This window comes from Aythya marila, assembly GCF_965140915.1.
Source record: "Aythya marila genome assembly, chromosome: 1".
In the NCBI taxonomy this organism is placed as follows: domain Eukaryota; kingdom Metazoa; phylum Chordata; class Aves; order Anseriformes; family Anatidae; genus Aythya; species Aythya marila.
Genome location: NC_139042.1, coordinates 91,546,277 through 91,568,952, shown reverse-complemented (window position 1 = coordinate 91,568,952; position 22,676 = coordinate 91,546,277). Strand labels below are relative to the sequence as shown.

The window sequence follows — 22,676 nt, the reverse complement described above, 5'->3', positions numbered from 1 at the left end:
CCCCTTTCACAGGAAAGGTGCTAGCACATCATTTCCTTACCACTAATGCCTGTGTAAGCCTCTTGTGGGATCAAAGTTAATTTCTGTTCCTGCTCACTTGAGTGACCCATTCAACCTGCTGCCTTAATCTCTTCTTCACTCTGAGATTGGTGTTTTTGTTTTTTTTTTTTACCACCAGCTGCCCAAGGAGCACGACCAAATGACCAAACTCTCACCCTCCAGGACATTCTGTAGTTTGAGGAACAAGACAGAAGTCGCAGCTTTCTCAGACGTTTTGTAGCTGTTTTATCTCTGTCCCTGGTGGGCAGGTCTGGTCTAGCAGGATGCTCTTGCCCTCGAGACATGAGATGACCAGCAGTGGGCACAGAGCCTTTGAGTATGAAAGGTCAAGGCCTTCTGCCATCAGATGGCACCGCTGTCTCTGCTGTCACCAAATGAAACATGAGCAGCCCAGACCTTGCGCAAAGGAGGGGCTGTCACCTGTAAAATCGCACGACCTTCAGTTCCTACTACCAGTGGTGAGCTGATGTGGGGTGAGCGGGTCCAGTCTGGGTGTAGTCCAAGGCTGTCTTCCAAACCTTTTAGCTTAGCATGTGGATGGTGTCAACAAGATAACCCGGGCCTTTGCTCTCGGTGGATCCCCAGACAATGTGCGTGTTGAGTCCAACCTGCTGCCTGGCCCAGAGCCACCATTAGGTAAGCAGTAGGGGCAGCCATTTGGCAGTCCTGCAGGCCTCAGGCCATGGAATGGGGTTTCTGGGCCACGGCCTCGTATCTTGCCTTGTTGAGGTGGAACGTGTTTCCTGGTCCTACCCCCGCAAAAAGTGAGTATTTCCAATTTCTTCTGAATCACAGGTGGCTACTGAACCCTCATGGGACTGAGAAAGTGGGTGAGTCTTTTCTCAGGCTCTTCGTGCAACTCCTCAGGCTCTTCTTGCAACTCCTTCCATGCTGAGCCTTCAGGGACTCTGCAAGACATCTATAGGAGGAGGATCACCACTAGGGAAGCATCAGGAATTGGCCTGGAGCACTGCTGCTCACCCTCAATGACCAAATGTAGTGAATGGCTTTCAAGTTTTCACACCTCTCGAAATATGAAAGAGGGAGCAGAGTGAAGGGAAGTGTGTTACTGTGCTTGACTGCTGCAAGAGCTATTCCTATTCCAAAGAAATGGAAACATCCCACATTATGGTCACGGTCAACCATAGATGAAATTGAAAACACTGATGTGTGTAGTGCCTCCACCTCATTATCAGCGCATACCCTGCTCTGCTGGGAAAGTAGGTGGCCAAATGTGAGGGTCTTTGTGGGAAGCCCTGGAAGAGCTATGTTAGCAGAACATGCTGTGTGCTTGGTGACCAGGACCGAGAAAGGCTTTTGTGCAGGGCAAGGAGTGGAGTGATACTTTCTGGTGTAACTACCTGCTATGCCACCAGCAACAGCAATCTTTTGCCCTTGTGGAATTGCTTTTAAAGGCACGTCAGCTTTCCCAGTCAGACTGCTGATGTTTGTTTTGACTCTTAGCAGATGCAAGATCAGTGCACTGCAATTCTGTTTCAACACACACCCTTCTTCCCTAGCGATGGGTATAGAAAAGCAATGCATTTACCTGCATTGGAATCAGAGAAGTTAATGCACATCCCTTTGTTTGAAGGTAGGGTTGATGATGTGCCCAAAGATCTGTGCCACTGATTACCAGTCCCCTTCTATTCACAAGTCATCAGTCTTGCTCCTTGGTTAGTCGGCCACCTCTTGGCACTGGAGATGCCTTGGCCCCCTGTCAGCATAGCATGATGAGCAGTTCTGCTTCAGTGTGACTTGAGGTGTCACCATGCTGGGCCTTCTGTGAGGCTGAAGGGGTTGATTTTGCTGTAGAAAAGGATATTTGGAAAGAGCACATACAAAATAAAACTAAAAAGTGGCAGCATTCAGCAGTGAAGAAGGCTACAGAAGAGGGAGGGCAGATGTTGAGGAAAGAGAAATGGTACTGAGGCAAGAGAGGCCGCAGTGGAAGATGAAGCGGTTTATGAAGAACTGGGAGATGGCGGTTCAAGTTGAACACGAAAGCACACTACTTAGGGCTACGGTGTGCCCTTGGCACTTTTCTCTGTTTAGCAGAGGGTATTCCAGGCATTGCATAAGGCTGCCGGAGTCTCCTGACTGCTTGGGATACACTGGAGGACTTTGGGGAGGCGCGGCCTGCCCGTTGCGTTGGATGCCGGTGTCACCAGTGGGTTCTGGGGTGACAGTGGATCTGCAGGTTTGGTTTCATCCTAAGGGAGTCTGGTATGTGCACACCAAAATCATCCTGTGACCGAAGTCAGCGGCCATAAGCAGAAGTTACAAGGTATTCCCTCCAAAAGCAGAGCAGTGCTGTGGCTTTATGTACAGTTTTAGGTCACCTGAGTCGGTGGCTTCCTCAGCGCCTTTGCTGGCGATGGCTAGGTCTCAGTGATGGTCTTGCTGGGCTTTCCTTGCTGCTTTTTCCAGCTTGTCGTACTAGGGGCAGGTGCTGGAGGTCTTGTTGCAGCCTTAAGATCTCTGAAAGAAGCTATTTTTGTAGCCCATGTGTTGGAGACGATTCTCTGGACTGCAGCACTGCTGTCCTGGGAGTGACCCCCACCCAAGTTGCTTGTTTGGATGTGTCCTTGTGAGTCTGTGTGCCTGGCTCTCGTTAAGGAATCAGCTCGTATCTTTAGGATGTCTGCAGGGCTCTGCTCGGAGATGCACGTTGGAGGGCTCTAGTACTGAGACGGGTATGTGAGAGACTCTGTGTCTGTAATTCCAAATGGGTTATACCTAGCTGCATGTTACTGCCTTTCAGTGGTTATACAGGTGGTTTCACAGGGTGTATGTGGTCAGTTTGACACCAGAGTACTAACAAAAGCCACAGAACAGCTTAATTTGGACATTAAATGATACAGCAGAAGGGAAGAGAGCCAAAGGTGAGAGAGAAGAGGAAAAAAAAAAACTTATTCAAAATGCATGTTTCTGGACAAACTTTTCTTGCCATGCTTATTCTGGAATTTAATCCGTTTTGAAAAGGAGATTACTCAGTTCACAAAAGGTAGACAAAGGTGAGCTCAGTGGATTCTAATCCAGGAAATAAGAATAAATTTGTTATCCCTTCTTCCACAGCTGTACTCCTGAGCAAACTTTGTGTTGATTATGGGACATGGGTTTGGGTTGGTTGTGTGTTGCGTTTTTTTTTTTCTTTCTTTCTACAACTTTGGATGTTTCTGTTGCCTTGCTTTGGGGTACTTTACAATGATAAAGTGTTCTTTGGTAGTAAACGAGGAATTGGCAACAGTGAGAAAGTTTCCTTTTTTTTTTTTTTTTTTTTTGATGAATTTTATGTAGTTGAGAGGATTCTTGAATTAGAGCTAGCTATTTCTTTTTTTGTTTTCTCAGAAAGACTATAAATTAAACTACAGCTGAATGGGAAACATTTTAACCAGTGGAGGAGGGGGGGGGAAAAAAAGAAAGCAGTTAAAACTGGGTAGTACAGTTAGGTGAGTTTGCTGAGTTGAAAACCTTCAGAGCAGCTTGTTTTAAAATTGTGTAAATATAAACTGAAGTCTTGTTGGCTTCCATAGTGCAATAGTGATGCAGTGCAAGGTCTTCAAAGGCAAATATTCAAGGGTCAGTCTGTGGTTGATGTAATGAGACACATATACTTTTACCTTGTAAAAGCCTATAGTGTAGAAGTAGGGATTTTCCAAACCTTGTGGCAAGTTGCAAACTGAAGTAATCTGCACTGCATCAATTCGGTAATAACCTGACTCTGACTGAACTTATTCACTTGATATCAGTGTGTGCAGTGAGACGTTTCTGGTTCAGTTTCACGCTGTGGAGTCCCTTTCTTGTCTTTTGTTTATTCTGAGATTAGAGAGCTGTCGATGCATAGGTAATGCCAGTTGGAAAAAAACTTCGAGAGTATGGCTGAGCGATGAGATACGCCTCTTGTGGATAGGGGTTATCTGGAAAGAAGATTGTGTCCTTCAAGGTCAGAGGAGAGAAGCTTGAAGTTTATATACAGGGGTAAGTATTTTATCAGCGTCTTTCCCCTAATACCCCAAGTTTTCCTGTTATGCTATATTAAGAAATCTAGCACAACTCAGACTTCTAAAATAACTGTGACTGGGTAACAGGTACCTTTCTAGAGCAGGAAATTGAAATACTATTAGCCTCAAAATATATTAGCTGATTTTTTGATGATATAAGACCCTGTCTTAATTTATTTTCTTTCTTTTTTTAATGAAAGCTTACTACAACTAGGAATAGCTTCCTTGACACAGTCTGCTTTTCCTGTCTATCAGAAGTATCTCTTTCCCACACAAATAACCCACACCTTTGATAATCTGTATCCTGCCCTTGAAAACAAATTCTTAGCTAATTTGCATAAGATCAGAGGCATGATGATATTGAGGTAGAATAAACACTTTGGAGGTAATGGGACCTGAGTCTTGTGGGCAAGAAAGTGACAACTCTAAGGAAACAGAATAAGGAAGAGAGAAGTAATCTTTTATTGCTTGAATATTGCCCAAGATGCTGCTGACTTGAGATTTAGATGAAGTATCTTGTGTCCCAGAGCTGGAGGTGGTGCTTTCATTTTGCTTTTAATAGCTATCCCAGAAGGTTTGTTGAATTATTTTTTTTGGGGGGGGGGGCGGAGGTAGGAGGGAGGAGTCTTGTGGTGGCTTCAAAATACTTCAAGTTAGTAGTTCTTAAGTGCAAGTCTAAGGTGTTGCATCAAAATAAAATGACAGAAGGGTTAGGCTCAGGAGTTTGCTTTGTTTGGTTTTTTTTTTTTTTTTTTTTTGTTTTTTTTTTTAACTGAGAAAATGTTATTCTGTGTGTACTCATAACCCTGAGGCAAGTATGGTTGAATGGGTGGTGTGACATGCATGTTGCAGTGCTCATCAAGCTAAGATTCATAAAGCAGGCTTTCCAGTAGAATATGTTTCCTGGTAATGCTTCATCAGGGATCGTGGTTTTTATTTTTTTCTCTCCAGTGAGAGACAAAGGAATAAATATAGAACAACTCAGGTGCTAAAAATATCCACATGCATTGACGTCTACTTCTTTTTTTTTTTTTTTTTTTTTTTTTTGTTAAAAGAGACCTTTTGGCTATTTAACAAGATGCTTCATATCTGCTCAGAATCATTCTGGCTGCAGTGATTTTTGAGGGAGAGACAAGTCAACTGATCTTAGAGAATAGTTTATTTTGGTTTGATTTAAGATTGCAATGTGGGAATAGACCAGATGCTAAAGAAGAGACTTGGTGTGGGTAATGGCATGAGAAGTTAGTTTAATTACTGTAGCTGTAGAATATGGGCATTTACAATCTCAGAGATTAGAAGACTGCTCAGCTCTTGTGTTTATGGAAAAAAGATACTAAATATCTCAGTCAAACACTGAGATACATCATAGATTTCAATGAAAAGATGGTCCCTTGATAGGAAAGCTGCTTGTACTGAATGGTTTCAGATACAGTCTAAATTCTGGCCTCCTTTTAAGTGTGAGATGAGGAGATGAATAATCTTCCAAAAGATCTCTAATCTTAGAAGCTGAGATTTTTCAGAGCAGGAGAACGATATACGTGAAATGGATTTTGAAGTCATTCTCAGTTTGCAGATGATCTGCTGCAGACACGATTCCTTGCACAGTTTGCCACTGAGTACATTTCAAATAGCCTTTAGAGATCTGCGTTCTGAGAACAAACTGCTGAATCAATTAATGTATTTAAATTAGTTGAAGATTAGACTATTGCTTCAGTGTCCTGCCAGGCAGGACTTCAGAATTTATTAATTCAGCCTCACGTTCCTTTATTTACAAGCGGTGCCTACGTTTCAGTGTCCAGAAGCACTGAGATCAGCCAGAGCAGGTGCATGCTGCTCCTCCTGCTGCTGCCAAAGGGGAAGATGCTCAGGGAGGAAGGGTCGAGGCTTTTTGGCATCTTGCAGGTGTGCAGCAGCTGCTAGCTTACAGCACAGGGAGTCAGAGGGGGCCCAGGAGGTGTCAGCCCTCCTTCCTGACAGATGTTAGCCTGGCCTGCTTCTAAAGGCTTCTGGCAACTGCCTCCCCATACGTGATGTGATTTTGCGTCACCATCTTTCCTCCATGAAAATAAGTTTCTTTAAAGCCAGCCTGGCATGGCTGTGGGGGAGCAAGTCGTTCCTGCAGCCCCCTGGGTGTTTCAAACCATGACCACGTCCTGGCCATCACCATCCCTTCACCGCTGTGCCGCTGCCTCCCCATTGCCGCCGCTGCGGCCGCTTCTCCCTTTTCCAACTTAACAGCAGCTCAGATGGAAATCACGGTTTAGGCGTTAAAAATAGCTGGCACCTGCTCCAGCCACGCTCAGCCGGGGTGAGCTGGGGCCCTGCTGCTGCCTGTGCCAGCCATGGGGCTGGCGGGAGGGCTGAGGTGAGGCCTGCTCCACCCGCCGCCAGTGGGGCAGCCCCGGCCCCTCAGAGGGCCCTGCGTCACCCACTGGCGGGCTCATCAGCTGCACTCGTGGATGATTAATAAAATACTCTTTTTCTGTCTCTGCAGCTGTGTTCTCTTCTATTTGAGTTATTTTCCTCTGCTTTTAACTTAAAAAAAAAAAAAAAAGTTTACTCTTGCTCAGTTTGGCCAAGTCCAAAGTCCAAGCTAAGACAATGTAAAGATAATGCATCCTGTTAGGAATTACCTTATTATTTCAGATTATAATTAGCTCAAGCTCCATCAGCCTTCTGGAAATCTTATTTATGTATTTCTGATTAATTAGAAATACTATAAAGATAGTAATAAAAAAAATTCCCATGTGTAAACAAGGTGGGGGGGGGGACACTAGTTCAAAGGCCAAGGGTACATATTCTTCTGGAGCGGATAACACTAGGCTGTGGCATGTAGCTCTGTTAAAGATGTGCATTTGGAAAAGAAAAAGAAAAAAATCTTCTTGGCCACTTCTTCTTGGTAAGGAATACGTGGAATATGTCTGACTTCTTGAGATCCTGAAGACCTGAAGCATGTAAAATTATCATCTCCTTCACTGCAATAACTTCACCCGTAACAGAGGAGCACTTTTTTCTCAGAATACAGCTGTATTTAACTGTACTTCCCTTGTCTGTGCTATTGAGTGAGACATGACAGCTAACGCAGCTAGTTTCACCGTTGCCCATTCAGATCTTACGTGCAGAAGCTCAGAAATTTAAAGCTCTCTTTAAAAGGCTTTTACTTTCTTAATGCAGAATGCGAAGGCTTTTGGGCAGGGAATAAATGTCAATTTAGGTCTGCAAGTGCTTTAGAATACATTTTATTTCTAAAAGTTGCTCTTCATGTTCATTAAAGTTCTTAAGTAGGTTACTGTTCTATATCCTTTTAATTTCACTTGTCTTTGAGTTACGAATAAACAGAAATACATGTAATTAGTTTAGTCAGGAGGAGCAAAAGAGCTACAGAGGAGTAGGAGGATCCTTCAGCTACAAATAGCTGCCATGCAGGTTCGTGCCCAGTGCTGGGATGTGGTTCTCTTGCCAGCAGGTTGCTGGTGCTAGCGCTGACAGCAGTGGTTGCTTTGCAGAAGCTTGAAAGCTTGAAGTGTCTCCAGAGTCGAGGCAGAGCATCAGGTGGACAACAGCGAGGCAGGTGAGGAGCAGTATTTGAGAATATTTTTATCCAAGCCTGCTTGACTCACGACCCTGGTGACAGTCCCTTGTTAAAAGGTATTTAGTGTGGAGAGGGGAGAGGAGTCTGTAGGTGAGCTCAAGGAGATGTTGTTTGTCTGCATAAGGGTCTTGGGAGGCTACAGTCTTGCGATCCACTACGTGGTTGGTCTGAGTCACTTGGCCTTGCTGTGCCTGGTTTTTGTCCTTCACAGATGGGGAAAAGAGACTTCCCTGCACCACAGAAGGGTGGCAGAGCTCTCTGTCAGCACTGGGGAGAGGAATACAACAGGGGATGTGAGCTGCTGGGGGTCCCCTGTGGCACAAGCATGGGTGGGACCAGCTGGCACCCCATGCAGGCTGCCTGCCTCTCCATAGGCCACTGCTAGAAACTTGGAGCCTGTAAAGCTATTTCTGTCAAATGCTAACTGGAAATCTCAAATCCCAAGAGGTAACTCCTTCAGATTAAAACTATCAGTGAATTTGTAAGAAAATGGTTAATTTGGAGTACCTGGAAAGTCTGCTCTGGAAAGAGCAGAAGAATTAGCAATCAATTTCTTCTCATTAGTGACTAATTATGAAGACTTTTTTTTTTTTTCTCACCCAGACTGAAGGCCATTAAAAGACCTACAGCTCTAAAAGCTATCTATAAATCTACTATATACCAAAGAAAACTTCAGAGTACTGGGAGAAAAGCTTGTGTAGCCTCAGCAGCGCCCTGGAAGGTTCACTCTGAATATAGTGCTGGGACTCTTGGTCCCTGTGTTTGGGACGGGGCATGAAATGAAGGCAGAAATCTACCTATTTAGGCCTTTAATCAGGGTAAACTCCAACATAATTTTCCAGCTGCTATATATTGGTTTTTAAATAAACAAATAAGAGTCATGACAGGAACACACACTCATTAGGGGTTTAAACTAAGCAATTTAGTTGTGAACTGGGGCAGCTAAGGTTCAGGTGCATGTTCCAGTTACGAAGCAGTAATCCCCAGCAGAAGGCTGGGACATACAAAAGAGGGCAGTAACGTTTTAGCTGTCACTGCTGAATCTGCTGGAGGATGCTTATCTATCGGAGCCCTGCCTCCACAGAAAGCTACGGACAGGATTAGATGGAACTTGTCTTCTGCTGGTACTCAAGCTCGCTTCTCTTCAGAGAAGTTTGCAGAAGTAAGAGGCCGTGGATGCATTCATCTGCTTCGTTTTGCTTATCTCTTCTCTGTCTTACAGAGAAGCTCAAAACTGAAGAGTTTGGTTGCAGGTTGCACTGGAAAATTAAATACTTTGTTTGCTGCACAAGTCTAATTTCCATCTTGAAAAGGGAGAGCATCTGTTGTTGGTTCGTGTAGGTCAGTAGTCAGTCTTATAAAGGATGCCTTGTAGAAGGATTTACAGCCAACACAATGATGGGTATTTTCTGTCATCTCCTAGTTTCTGTTTCTTTAGTGAGTCTCTTCTCAGTCTGCTTAAGCCACCTGTAGCGGCCGTGGCAAGAAGATTTACAGTTCAGTTCTGTGTTGGATGGGCAGAACAACAACACTTCACATGAAGTGTTTTAAACCCCTTGTACCTTTATTGATATTGCCCTAGTTCTTCTACTCTGACTGAAGACCTCTTTCTGAAAGCACTTTCAGGGTCTATCGTTTCCAATTACTGTTAGGGAAGCAGTTAGTTTTTAGGTGCTTTCTTTCTAAGATAGGACAGTCACAGTAGAAGGAAGGTGGCAAGAAGTAATTTGCTGAAGCCCTTCAGTGGATACCTGTAAGGTTATGAAGTGCTGCCCTATTGAGATGATGCTGAAGATGAAGTTGGATATATTCAGTCCTGTACATCCTGAATGCTGGAATGCTAAAAATATTTTCAAAGCAGAGTTATCAGAGTAGCTAATGGAGATATGTTTTTTGGGGTTGTTATATTGAATTCAGCACAAGGTGCTATGCAAAAGAAACTGCATCAGCATTTAAGCGCGCACGTGTATATTGAAGAGTTTTTTTTTGAAATGGAAAAATGTGTGTGCTTGAATGTGACTTTTCTTTGCTCAATGCATTGCTTAGATGTGTGTGTTCAGTCTAGGCAGACATCAGAACAGAGGTTTGATATATTTCCAGTTTCTTGTCCATGGTTAAACTTTAAAAAAATATTAATAATAAAGAAGATAAGGAATTGAAAGACTGAATTGAAAGACTTACATTAGGGCTCAAATACTTGTGCAGGCACTGATACAGTAGAAAGTGTCAGACCAAACTTGCTTTCAAATCTTGTTTTCTTGCATAACCCTGTCTTGCCTCAATACTGAAACAGAAATTATTCTACCAGTTGCAGTCTTTCATTATGGGAACTTTGACCTCAGCATTATCAGTTTTAGTGAAATGTCTGCATGAGAGAAACCATACAAATGCAGTGAAAAGGCAGAGATCCCTTTGAAATGCATGAAGACAGTGTTCAAGAATCACTTCAAAAGCAGGAAAAGTACTTCTTCCAAGGAGCAGCTTGGCTTGAGCAGTGCAGTTTGTTGAACTGTAGCATGCTTTGTTGCATCAGTTCTGCAGGTTGCTGTAGCATGGGATATTGGGAAGTAGGACTTGAATGTTTTTATACTGAGCTTTTATAACGAGCACTTTATATTACTGTACACGCGTTTGAGAGTTGTAATGTAAATACGATTTCTAAAATTGTTATTTCAAATTAGAGGATTATTTTTTGCCTTTCAGATGTGTAGGGAACGTTACTTGAACTCTGTAGCCTCCCCTCTAAGTCAGCCTTTTTATTCCTGTAACCCACGTGCTTGTACCAACCTCCCCCCCCCACCAGCACTAAGAACCAGCTGCTTTTGGTGATCGTTTTATAGACCTTTCACCAAGTTTTTAGACAGGACAGCCACAAAAATAGTTGGAGCTGTAAAGAGCAGCAGGTGTTGTATCATAAATATGATAAATAAACTCCTCATTAATATCACATGGGCCTCCTTAAGCACGTAAGTTCATGGTCATGAAAGCTTCTCCCACAGTTTTGCTGTTCTGGTTAGGTTGCAGCCTAAACCACCTCCAGGCCAGCTGATGGCTGTTTGTTCTGGTGTCAGCAGCCTTTCTGGCTTATTCCCCTCCCTGAGGTTTATCCTTATTGCTAACGAGGGCAAGTGCACCTGCTGTAAATCACTTCGTGATACTAACTGGATACATCCCAGGGTTGCATGTGCATTTTTCACAACTGCATCTCAGTGGCGATTGAGGTATTTTGTGTTAGGATGATCCAGGCCCTTCTGCTCCAGGACTGGTCATCTTTCAGCACCTGGCTGGGGCTTGCTTGTTTTACATATGGGGCTGTGCTTTGTTTCCATCCCACTTGTATGGTTCCAGCCTTTGAGGTCGTGATGCCTGTTGTATGACAGCTCAATTCATGTTTGTGTTGAAATTGCTTCCCAACTTTGTCATCAGCTTCTGTCATTTTTTATTTTTATTTTTGTATGCAAGCCATCGTTTGGTTAAAATGAACCAGAAGACTGATTTTTTTGGCTTGTGTTTAATGTGTTCATTAGTAACTTTGAGAATTTCTGCAACTTTTTCTTTCCACACTGTCTGTCACCATCTCTCTTGGGCCTGGTGTCATTGTTCCTCTACTGGTCTCCAACTTTGCTTACTTAATGTACCACCACATGGAAAAGTATGATTCAGTGTTTTCTGGAGATCCAGCTAGCCAAGAATTACTTGCACTTATTTTTAGTAATTTCCCTTCAGCAAACCTGTTATGTCCTGGTCTCTCTGTAACTTCATGTTTTTCTCCATCAGTCTTTGCTGAAATCCTGTGCGCCATTGGTGCCACATGAGTTCTGTAGTCATTTCTATGCACAAAGTCAAACTGCATCATAAAAGCACTAATATTAAAGTCTTGAAATGAATCTACAGTTTCCACGTTTGGAGGGAATGAAAACAGAAATAGGGTTTGAAAATAGATGAATTTAATTGTGTTGAGCTTTGGTTTCTTGGGCAACTTGCGTGAGAAAGAGTTGCAAAAAGTGGCGTATCTCTGTCAATTGCTTGCCTGGTCATCTCTTTTCCTTGTTTCTAATGGCAGTGGCAAAAGATGGTGCTACCCTGTGCTCAAAAAAAAACAGCAAATGCATTTTGACAGAAAACCGGCCTTGGGAACGGTGCCAGCCCAGATGGTCTGGCTGGCAGCGAGTCACGAGCTGCCCACAGACCTAAATCCGAGGTAGCCCGTTAGTAGCTTGCTGAAAGGCTAACTAGCGTTTGCTAGTGTCAGCGTGATGGTTGCCCAGATTTGTCAGAACTAGGTCAGAATTAAGCAGTTTTTGAACGGCTTGGTGGCCAGGGTAAATATACGCAATGTGATCCTACGTGCCCGGTCTTTATTTCTGCTCCTCCTATACAGCACCCCCCAATAAACTCAGGTTTTACAGACTGTGATTCGTAGATTGCTGCGCCAACCTTGCCGAGCTTTTAAGGCCTGTGAAATTACATAACAGCCTTTAAACAAGCCACCTCTGGGTGAAGTACATCTCTAATTACTGAGACTAAATTATCTGGAAAGTGAGCTCGTGTCTGAAGTAAATCTTCAGTTCGGTAAATCTAAAATTAAATAATGATTAACTTAATTGCTTCAGCATCATAAAAAAACCTGCTCTTAATAAAATATAGGGATTAAGTGTGTGTTTTGAGAGTGGATAATTGCTTCTGCTTCATTTTCAAATAACTTCTATCAAGACAGGGTTTTGTAGGTAAAAGAAATACCTTTTGTTATGCTTATTAGTAAAGCTAGGAAAAGTAGGCTAGTCCTTAAGTATGCAAGCCCCTTCTCCATTCTGAATAGAAGCTGCAATTTCACTGCTAGATATAAAATGAGAACATTTGCTTTTAATTTCATGGATATGTGCCAGTCAGACCTTCTGAAAGCAATAGTAGTTGTTACCTGCAGAGCAGAGTGTAATACTAGTATATAGGAAGAGGTTTCTCTTTTCTTTGGGGAAAAAATAAGAAAGGAAAAAAAAAAAGAGAAAGATGGGTAATCTTCGTAGAGAGCGGTTGCGTTAAAGAATTTGTGAGCAGGGTAAGCAGCTCTGTGTTGTTTGCATTGTGTTTTGCTTTTAAACAAAGTATTTTCACCTTCGTTCATTGAAGAATGTCTTTTTTGCTTATAGGCAAATGAGAAAGCAAATCTCTTGAAACATAAGCAGTGGTACTTCCCTGGAGGGAGGAGATGGGAATTCTCCTGTTACTCTGAGAGTTGCCAGGTGCCAGAAGTGGTCCACAGTGGTGGTGGTAAGAAAGAAATCTTCCCCCACGTTTCTGTATTTGCATTTTGTCTGTAGCAATAAGATGCTTTTAGAAGAAAAAAAAAAAAAAGTGCAAATCCTGTTCTTTTCATAGATCTGCATGAATTGCTAGGAGAGGCATCAAACGTCTCCCACTCTTGGTATTTAATTTAGGGATGAAACCTGCGCATCAGCCCGGTGCTTGCTGTAGTGTTCGCTCACGCGCTTTCTTGAATGCTGTATCTGTTGGTAGTAATTGCAGCAAAGACTTAACCACAAATAAACCTCTAGAGGACTCCGTAAATGCTAAATTGTCTCCTCCCCCCCCCCTCACCCCCTCCAAGTGTAAAATAGGAACTGTGGCCTTATAGTGCTTTGAAGTGCTTCTTACAAAGTTCTTAGAAATCTTTTGAATGCTGATTGTAGAGTCATCTTAGACTGGGCTGCCTTTAATCCAAACATTCTTAAATTTTAGCTGGTAACAACATATAACAATGTTAAGTTACAGCAGCAGAATTCTTATTATTGACCTTTTTTGCAGTCTCTCATGCATAAAAGGTGACAGCAAAAGTGGAAGGCTGATGAGACCCCACTGACACAGCAAGAGGACAGTTTTTCAGGGTAAGATTTTAAAACCCCGGAGCGTCTAGTGTCAGATGTTGACATTTTAATGATGATCTCCGTGATACCCTGCCCTCTTTGTGGGCTATTAATAGCTTTTTTATAGGAAAGTAATTTACTCCTGGTGATTTTGCACACACATGCAGCGTTGCTTTAGTATTTTAAAATGTTTCAAGGTCTATTATAGGATGAGTCTTTTGCCACAAAACTTTAATCTTTGTGAGATTTTCTTCAAAGCTCAGATTTGCAGAGCAATACCTACTGGATCATCCACAGACTGTTCAGGGCCTGTTTTCTGACTCTGTGCAAAGGTATACTCCATTTGAAGTTGTAGTTTTTCCTGCTATGAAAAAATGCTAAAGCATTCGTCATAGGTTATATTGGGTGGGCAAATAACCACTTCTGTGAGTCCCAGGTATTCTTGGACCAAATTTTACACACACATTAGTTGTTACACCTGAATCTGGTTAATATTGATCGTCTGCAGCTTTGGTGGGTGAAGGGATGCAGATGAACAAAGCCTTGTTACAGTGTGGTGGTGACCAGCTACTTTCAGAGCCAGTTCTACAGAATGCTTTTACTCGGGCTCATTGCCATCAGTGTAAAAGCAATACCCAAGCGATGTGTGAAAACCTATTTTTTGTGGATTTGCCGTTTCATAGCTTATTTTTTCCTGTTTATACAGCCCCAATTTTTGCCTTTCTTCTTTTTGTGCAAGGCCTGAAAAAGCCATTGATGCAAGTGTTACTGAGAAGCAAAGATATGCTGGTGGGGGACGGGATTGTATGAATTGTGCACGGCTGCTGAATTTTCAAGTTCTGCTTCTGTTTGGACTTGAGCTTCTGGTAGCCAGCCCTGCAGGCTGCAAAGCCTGGTGCCTGTGCCCCTGGTGTAGCGCGTGCCTGGGTCTTTTATCTCTGGTCGATAGAGCCTGCGAGGAGGAATCGTCTGGAAACGAAATGTCCTGAATGAGGTGGATGGCCATGCTGGAAGCTGCATGGGTTGAATAATCCCATGAATAATTCCTTCACCACCTTGATTGTTTAGATAAATCTGGAGCGGGTCGATAGATATTAATATGGATTAGAGAAATTTTACTGAGAGCTTTTCAGTGTCCCAGTGGACGCTTCTTATGCAGAGCAAATCTCCATTTCATGAACCAAAGCACAAATGGTACCAGCAGGCACGCACTCAAAGAGGTGAGGGACTGACTGATGGGGAGGCTGAATTATGATAGCATTTCTCGTAATGGCTGGCCCTTCTTGTTGAGGCTCGTGCATAAGCAGAGGCCCTATGGGTACCATCTGCTGTTTTTGTCCTTCCTACACGTCTTCGTGGGGAGATTTCTTTTTCTCAGGCTTGCCAGCATGACAATTTTGTAACGATTATTGGAAGAGTCATTTTTAATATAAATTTAGTTGGGGGTCACAGGAAAAAAAATAAATTGCAAAGACAAAGAATCCAGCAGGCTACAACAAGAAGCAGCTCACAAAAGCAGTAATGACAATCGCAATTTCAAGAGTTTCTGTTAGTTCAAGCAAGGAGAAACGTAGAGTACATTTTGTGAGATTTTCTTCAAAGCTCAGATTCACAGAGCAATACCTACTGGATCATCCACAGACTGCTGAGGGCATGTTTTCTGACTCCACGCAAAGGCATACTCCATTTGAAGTTGTAGTTTTCCCTGGAACAGAGGTTGGCTCTCCTTATGATTTTCATCTGGAAGGAGTCAGTGTACTGGCTGTGTTTTGTGAAGCACGCAGTCGCCATGACTTTTGAAGAGAGCGGGACTACACCACTCCCAAGTTTTGATCCCCAGGAGGCTGAGGGAAAGGGCAGCACTGTCAGAAGATGCTGGCTGCGCTTGGGAGCAGGACCCAGCACTGTTCAGTCCTGCCAGGGTGGTCAAGGACCAGTCTGAGCATGGGAGATCCAGTGGAAATCAAAGGCCCATAAGCTGAATCTCCAGACCCCGGGCAAGAGAATTTGATAACTACTGCCTCCAAGAGCAGGTGCCTAATTGCAACTTAAGTTCTAATTTAGGCTCTTAAAATTTTATGAGTGTGCTCTGTAGACTGCCTTGCTTAAGGCTTAGCTTTAAACAAGTTTGCTGTTAGAGCCCGTTCCATTTAAAACAGATGCACTGTGGAGCTGGATTGCGCAGGGACCAGCTCTCTTTCTTCAGCCAACTACTGATTGCCTAGTAGGAATGTTTATTTTGAGAGAGAAAAATAACCCAAACTAAAAACACTGTGGAAGAAGCTATAAAGGCTTGTGCTATTATGTATTTATAATTGCTCTGAAAATGTAAATGTCGCAATGGGAGCAGTTGTTCTCACTTGTTTTTTAAGTTGTGAAGGCCATGTGTTCAGGACCTTTTTGCAGTATTTTCCGATGCAGCAGGGCGTACAGATGGGGGAATATGAATGCTGTTGCAACCAGTATTAATATTATGCCACGTAAGCAGGGCCAGTTCTATCACAAGGCTCTGTGCCTTGGTCATCTCCTTAAGGGCGTCTCTGTTTCTGCCTTGGTTTTGGTGTTCAGGTTTATTTGGACCAGTAGCCTGGTGCACAAGAATGGTTTGGCTTGAGGCTGCGGAGTTGGAGATTACACAAACATAAGCATTTGTGGTTGAAAAAGGCTGACAGATAAAAGATAACCCTCTCGGAGGAGAACATCCTTTGTTACTGCCACAGCGTGACAACAGAAAGGAGGAAACTGAGGGCAGCGAGAGGAGATAATGTGGCTGCTGCGACAACTGTGTTGCTCCACCATGGAGGAGAAGGGCTGTGCAGGTAGGGCAGCAGCTCAGGCCGCTCAGCGGCACTGCCAGGGGTTGGACAGGGGTTTTGCAAGTCCCCTCTGGATGGCTGTCAAGGAAGACGCTCCTCTACTCTTCTAGAAGTTTCTGCCATACTCAGTAAGGAATTGGGTAGAGATTTTGGATATGTATCAACGTGGGAGCAAAAGGGCTAACGTACAGAAGCATCCTCTCTTGCGATTCCTTTTCTTCTGTTGCAGGTATAGGGATGCTGCTTACTGTTGTGATGTGTACCTCAGAAGGGAAACGTCTTCGCTGTTAATGACTGCGGGCTAATGTAGAGCTAGGATATTTGGTAACACAAACTTACAGCTCAGTTGCATGTGCTGCTGTGTTCAGGCTGCTCATCCCTCATGCCTGCCAGTACCGATTTATTACATTTAGTTAGGTTAACTGCTCCCCAAGTCAGCCTCCTGAAATGATCCGTTTTTTTATAAAATAAAAATTCCAACATTCTGAACAAAAAAAAAATTAAAAAATATGGTTTAGCTTAAGATACAACTTGGTGCTGTTAATTTTTTTTTACAGACTTGGGATCAGTAAGTACTCTAAAAGCAGTCGCACAAGCAAACCTCAGGGCATGCCAACCCTAAGGAAGAGTTAAGAGTGAGCCTCTTGCAGTGCCTGGAGTAGGACTTGTGAGCAGTCAGTCAAATCAGCTGTCTAAATAAGCTCCTAGTTGCCCAGAAGTAATGAAATCAGTCACAGAAAAATACTTACTAATGCAGCAAAATTTGAATTATTACAGGTATTTCCAAAATCTGGCTGCTTACAATAAAGGTAAGAGGAATTTAAACAGAGTGATTCAATGGAAGTAATAATTCCTGTTTAGTGGGCTTAAAAGTGAACAGAACTGACTTCAGACTTAAGAAGCAATTATACATTGCTGAGTAAATAGCATGAAGGTTCTTGTTGTATATCTTTATTGGAGAAATATTGATTCTTTTAAATCAGTTTTGGTAATTAGAGCAGTCTGTTTATTTAAAACCAAGCTAGCCTGGTTTGCTAGACTCACTGTCTGTAAATGTGTTCTATATTAACACGTCACATTGAACTGCAGGCAGTTTTTAATATGCTTGAATATCTGATTTTTTGGCATATAATTGCAGATGAGCTAAGGGTTATTCTGGCAGATAAAAATGAATCATAAGAGCATAAATGCTGCTTCTCAAACCATTACTCTTCCTGACTGAGGAGGTTTTGAAGAGCGGTGCCAAGCTAGCAGCGATGGCATTCAGAAATCAAGCATGGCACATAGGCCCTTTTGAATGTGAGGCTTTGCTACAATAAACACCTCTGTTTACTAATTAGTTTGTAATTTTTCAAATGACAGGGAGCAATTTTCGATTTGGTACTCCAACTACTCTGAAACGATGCAAGCTCCAAGAGAAACGGGTGCCTGCTTTCATACTACTAATTTCAGCTGATGCTGCTTCTGGTGCTTTATAAACGTGCCAGGTAACAGAAAACAACCTCTGCTCCAGTGCTATTGTGCATCTCTGACAGAAGTGGAAGTGATAGTGTGGAAGGTATTGAGATGTAGAAACTTCCACGCACACAGCTGTCCGCCTTGCTCGGGGTTAGGTCATTGAGAAATCTCCCACAGTTGGATTAGTGTCAGTACTGTGACACCTGTAGGACTGAGAAGGTACTCACAGCATCAAGATTACTTTTAATGTCCTTTTGTCTAGATGCAGTCTGAGCTAGTTTATGTGACACGATGACAAAAAGAGCAGAGAGCATCTGTCAAAACTTGGGTGCTTTTGCTGTTGTTTGGGGAGCCGCCCTCATGCAGACTAGCTCTGAATTCCACTAGTGCAACAAAAGTATGCGTTTTTAGTGGGCTAGTCATTTCAAGTATCCCTGCAGCCTTCAGTGAAAAGATATTTAGGTCACGTCCCTCTCAAACACTGCATTAAAAGGCTACTGTTTGGAGGAAGCAAAACAACGAAACTGAATCATGAAAACGCTAACCGGTCCTCAATTTCTGATCATTGTTGGAGTTCAAAGTCTGCATGTGTTACCACAGAAGGGACCCCTGATCTGAAGAATTCATAATGATTTAACTATATCCTACAAGAGATGTGTTTATCAATAGGATGCCAAGCTACCAAGAGATGAAAGATCTTAAGGAATGAGGAGAGCTATAAATGTTTCTTTTCAGATCTTTCTCTCATATGGGTTTTTAAATAGGATGGGCTGTTGGCAGAACAATTTCTGTTCAGTTTCCCAGCTGAATGGCCAACAACGGTCCAAATTTTAACAGCCTACAGACTTTCTATTTCAAAATTATTTTTTTGAATGAGTTGGGATAATGTGTTTATGAAGGGGGCTGCTTCTAATTTAGAAAGATTGTGCCTCGTGTAAAAGCCTGCTGCGTTCATGTGCCTGAAGCTCAACCTTACATTCAGAATGTGATGCCCTAATGGTTTGTTCTTTGGTCTTGTTGGCATGTTTGGGGGTTTTTGCTTTGTTTTTATTTTATTTTTATTTTATTTTATTTACACTGAAAAGATTGACAGCAGCCACACAGCACACAGTCTTGGTATTCAGGTCAGAAGGGGCTGGTGTGATCTTGTCTGAGAACACAGAACAAAAAACTTTGCCCAGCACGTATTTGCTTTCGCTATCAGTCTGCTCGACAGTCTGCCCTATCTTTTTAGAAAGATACCCTGTCTTATGTATATGCAAAACGAGACCTGGCCACAGGGATGATTATGAATTCAGGCTGATAACAGCATTGTGAAATATTTGTCAGTCAAATCACCTGAAAGGAGCATAGCTGTTGTTTTCTGGCTGGAACACGCTGCTGATGACAGTTGAGGTGATAGGGAAGAGAATAAAAGATCCTATACAAGGAGGAAGGGGGTGATGTGGCTTGCTGGCCTTCTCTATTGCTCTTCCTTGCGTTCTCACCGTTTGGGTTGTAAAAGACAGACTGGACAAAGTAGCATGGCACTGAGCATCCTCCTCCACAGCATCAAGCTCCCAAACACAATTTCTTGTGCCAATTCAGCTCGCGTGAGCCATCTGAGAAGCTGTTTGGGTTCTGTGCCTCTTGTTATTCCAAGCCACATTTTTCACCTATTATTCTTTCTTGACTGTAAATAACAGGGTTTTATCTGAAGCTGCCTAAGCGACAGTTAGTCGCCCAGTAAAACACTACTGCTTCTGGTTTTAGTATTTTTTTTTTTTTTTCCCCATGTCTCTCTTGTTACTGAGATCTTCCAAAGCCAAATACTTCAGAAGAACAGCTTTCATCTTCCATCCCTCTCCTGCATGGTCTGCACCTCCCTCCCAGACTGAACCCTTGCAAATTTTCTGGTGGAAGCTTATACTTCCTTAACATGGGGAGAGAGACTCCCCAGCTCTCTGGGCACCCCATTTGCAGGGTGAAATTCTGCAAATGCTCTTCTGTGGAATTTCTTCGTTTAATACAGCAGTGCATGAGCAGGGAAAAAAATTCCTTTTTTTTTTTTTTTTTTTTTTTTTAAAGCTGTTATTTGTACAGCATGCAGATAGCTCTGTTGTCATGTGGGGCCTTCTCTTTATTGCATTTTTGAGTTACTTGGTGGTTTATTTAAGCTTCTGCATCCTGGCAGGTGAGTAGCAGTAGCAAGCATTGAAGAAGCGTGAAGCATAAGAGAAACCAGTGTGCTTCGTGTTGTGTGTCCTGGTCCCCTCTCAGGAGTGGGTAAGATGGAGGTGGTCGGGTTGCCTCCAGGAACCTGAGAGCCATCCTGCTCCCCCGTGGTTCACCTGTAGCACCGGTCAGGTAGCCACAAGGCTGTTGCAGAAGAGTGTTACTGTGGCTGCAGTCATAAGATAAATCACATTGCTCCTGTTTTGCAGATAGTAGTGTTTCATACCTAAAATTTAAAGCAGCTCAGTGTTTCTTGAAAGACAGACTTCCAGTTTCTTCCCTATTAGTATGCACTGCATCAAAGAAAAGCTTTGAACTCGAGTAGGGGCTCACAGGCACGCATGCAGCGTTTTCTGAGACTTCATTTAGCAGCAGCCAGAAGCTTCTCCTTGTTCAGCCACAGCATATTTGCATGTTGACAGGTGTCTCCTGGTTGGCTTTGTTTTTTTTCTTCAAGGGTTGATTTTCGCATAATTTTCAATCCAGAAAGAGAAGTGTATCATCCCCCTTTTAACACTTAAATCTTGGATGATCGTGGATTGGATTTTTTGTTGTTGTTGTTTATCCCTTATTTTGCATCCCTGGTTTAAGAGGGAAGGAAACTGCCAGAAAACATTTTCCAGATTCACCCTATCCATGTAGAAGATGACTCAAATTTATAGACACCTGCCTCTATCCCAATATTCCTCTTCCTTTTTTTAATTATTAATTTATTTCAAGCCACCAGCCATTCTCTGTGGCTGAAAGTGGGCTTTTGGATGGGTCCCTGGGTTTTACAGCTCCTTGCGTAGATGCATGTACGCTCATGAAATTTCTATTGTAGTTTATTTTTATCTGAATACAAAGGATGAATTCCCACCTGCCTTGAAAATTTAACTACTCCGAGCAGAGGGGAGCGTTTTGTGTAGTCTTAAAAATGAGTAGACACCACTGAGGTTTTTCTTAATCATCGGAGACTAAGATTGGCAACATAGTTTAATTATATAACATTGATTATTTCACACAATACAAGAGGCCTATTACTCAGAAATCATTCCGTACTAATAGCACTTCTGTTAGATAACTCCTTTCTGTTTGTTATGTAAGGGCTGGCATTATAGAATCACTGTTTGAATACCAGCACTATAATTTTAGAATTGCTTTTATAAACGAAATACCAAGTAAAACTTGTTCCAGATATAGACAATTATTGTGACTTCCTAATTAATTTTTTAAAATGAGGCCTCTTGATAATTGCTACTCTTGTTTTGGTTTTTATTTACAAAATCATAAGGCTGTCCTGCGCCCAGCCATGTTCCATTATATGCAATTTTTAAAATGAATATTGTGCTCTGGAAAAGTACTGATCAGCAGTCCTGCAAACTGGTGATTCAGCTTCACCTACAGAAATGTTGCAAGGACCAGTTTGCAGATTGTACATGTCTGAAAACCTATCATCTCTGAACTACGCCTGTTTGTCCCTTGGGTTCTTGTTCTAATATATAACTTTTGTATTTATAACTGAGAACAGAAATAGTGTGTCCAGTCTCAGGCTGGGAAAGATAATCCATAGAAACTTCTTTGGAGCCCACAAATACTATTCCCAAGCAAGAAATTTGGTTGCAAGCTGCTTCCTCAGCTGACAGGGATGTGAATATCGGTGACACTTCTGCCTGTGTAATCACTTCACAAATGTGGCTGAGCTACAGGTGAGGTTGGAAAAGTGTTTGAAATATGCCTGGACGCTGCTCTCAGGACACAGCAGGGTATGAGGGCTTGTTGAATTTGTGCAGAGAAAGCAACTGATGTTTTCCTTAAAGACATAAATGCTGGGTTGTTTCTGTCCCAGTTGAGAAAGGTTCATGTGACCTTTCTCACCACACTTTCTAGCACATGGCATGCTTATCTTATGCTTACTTTTAAACTCAGAGGCAGCGTCTTATGCTCCTTTTTTTCCACCCAGCTCTGCTGAGCGTCATGCCAGATAAAATCTCCTATTGGGCTGTGATTTTTAAATTCACAGCCTCTAGTTTCCTTTTTGGCTGTGTTTCTAAATAGTTGCAAGCATTGTGTGTTTCTCTGATTGTCAGACTTCCTGTTTATTTTCTCTGGCACGGTTTTGCACCAATTCTTCCCACTTCACTAAAACCTCCGTGGCTGCACGTGCTGGGCAGCCAGGGGTTTTGGGGGAGCCAGAAGCACCCCACAGCTCGCTGTATGCACCCCACAGCTCCTGCCCAGGCTTGGTCAGCAAATGGAAATGTTGTGTCTGCAATGGCTGCTTCAATTTTTCTGTGGTATTTCAGCTAGACTGTGCTTGGAGTTGGTTTCGTCTTGCTCTTTTTGGAGGCCTGGCCCTTCTCACACGAGGATCAGCTATGCCAGCTGAAGGGCCTGTCCTCACGCTGAGGGCTGTGGTGAATTGGGCGAGCAGCAGCCACGCTCTTCCACCATCCACCTTTTTTGTCTCAGTGCAGCCATGGCCTCAAGTCCCTGTTGGGATCATGGTGTGGAATGGCCCAGCAGGCCCAGGGCCTCCAGTAGGCTCCTTGCTGCTTCCTTTCCCTGGATCCCCTGTCACCACCTTGTTAACCAGCCCACAGGAGCAGGCCTGCCATGGTTCAGGCCTTGCCAGAGCCCTGAATCTGGAGTAGAAGAGAGAAAATACCATCGCTTGTAATGTGGTAGAGTT

General features: G+C 43.0%; 1 protein-coding gene across 6 annotated transcripts in view; it reads left to right on the top strand.

Annotated features, from left to right (window-relative positions):
* Positions 1-22,676, top strand: part of AGPAT3 (1-acylglycerol-3-phosphate O-acyltransferase 3) — an 84,639-nt gene that overhangs the window by 26,274 nt on the left and 35,689 nt on the right. The window contains exons 1-3 of one of the 6 annotated variants that reach the window (XM_082766363.1): positions 3,654-4,041; positions 12,804-12,924; positions 13,459-13,538. The exons of 1 other annotated variant lie outside the window; for it this stretch is intronic. The gene's annotated coding sequence lies outside the window, so the exon portion shown is untranslated. Of the gene's footprint in view, positions 1-3,653; positions 4,042-12,803; positions 12,925-13,458; positions 13,539-17,800; positions 17,821-22,676 lie in introns of those variants that run through there. 4 more of the 6 variants (XM_082766362.1, XM_082766364.1, XM_082766366.1 and 1 more) reach the window with 4 other exon arrangements.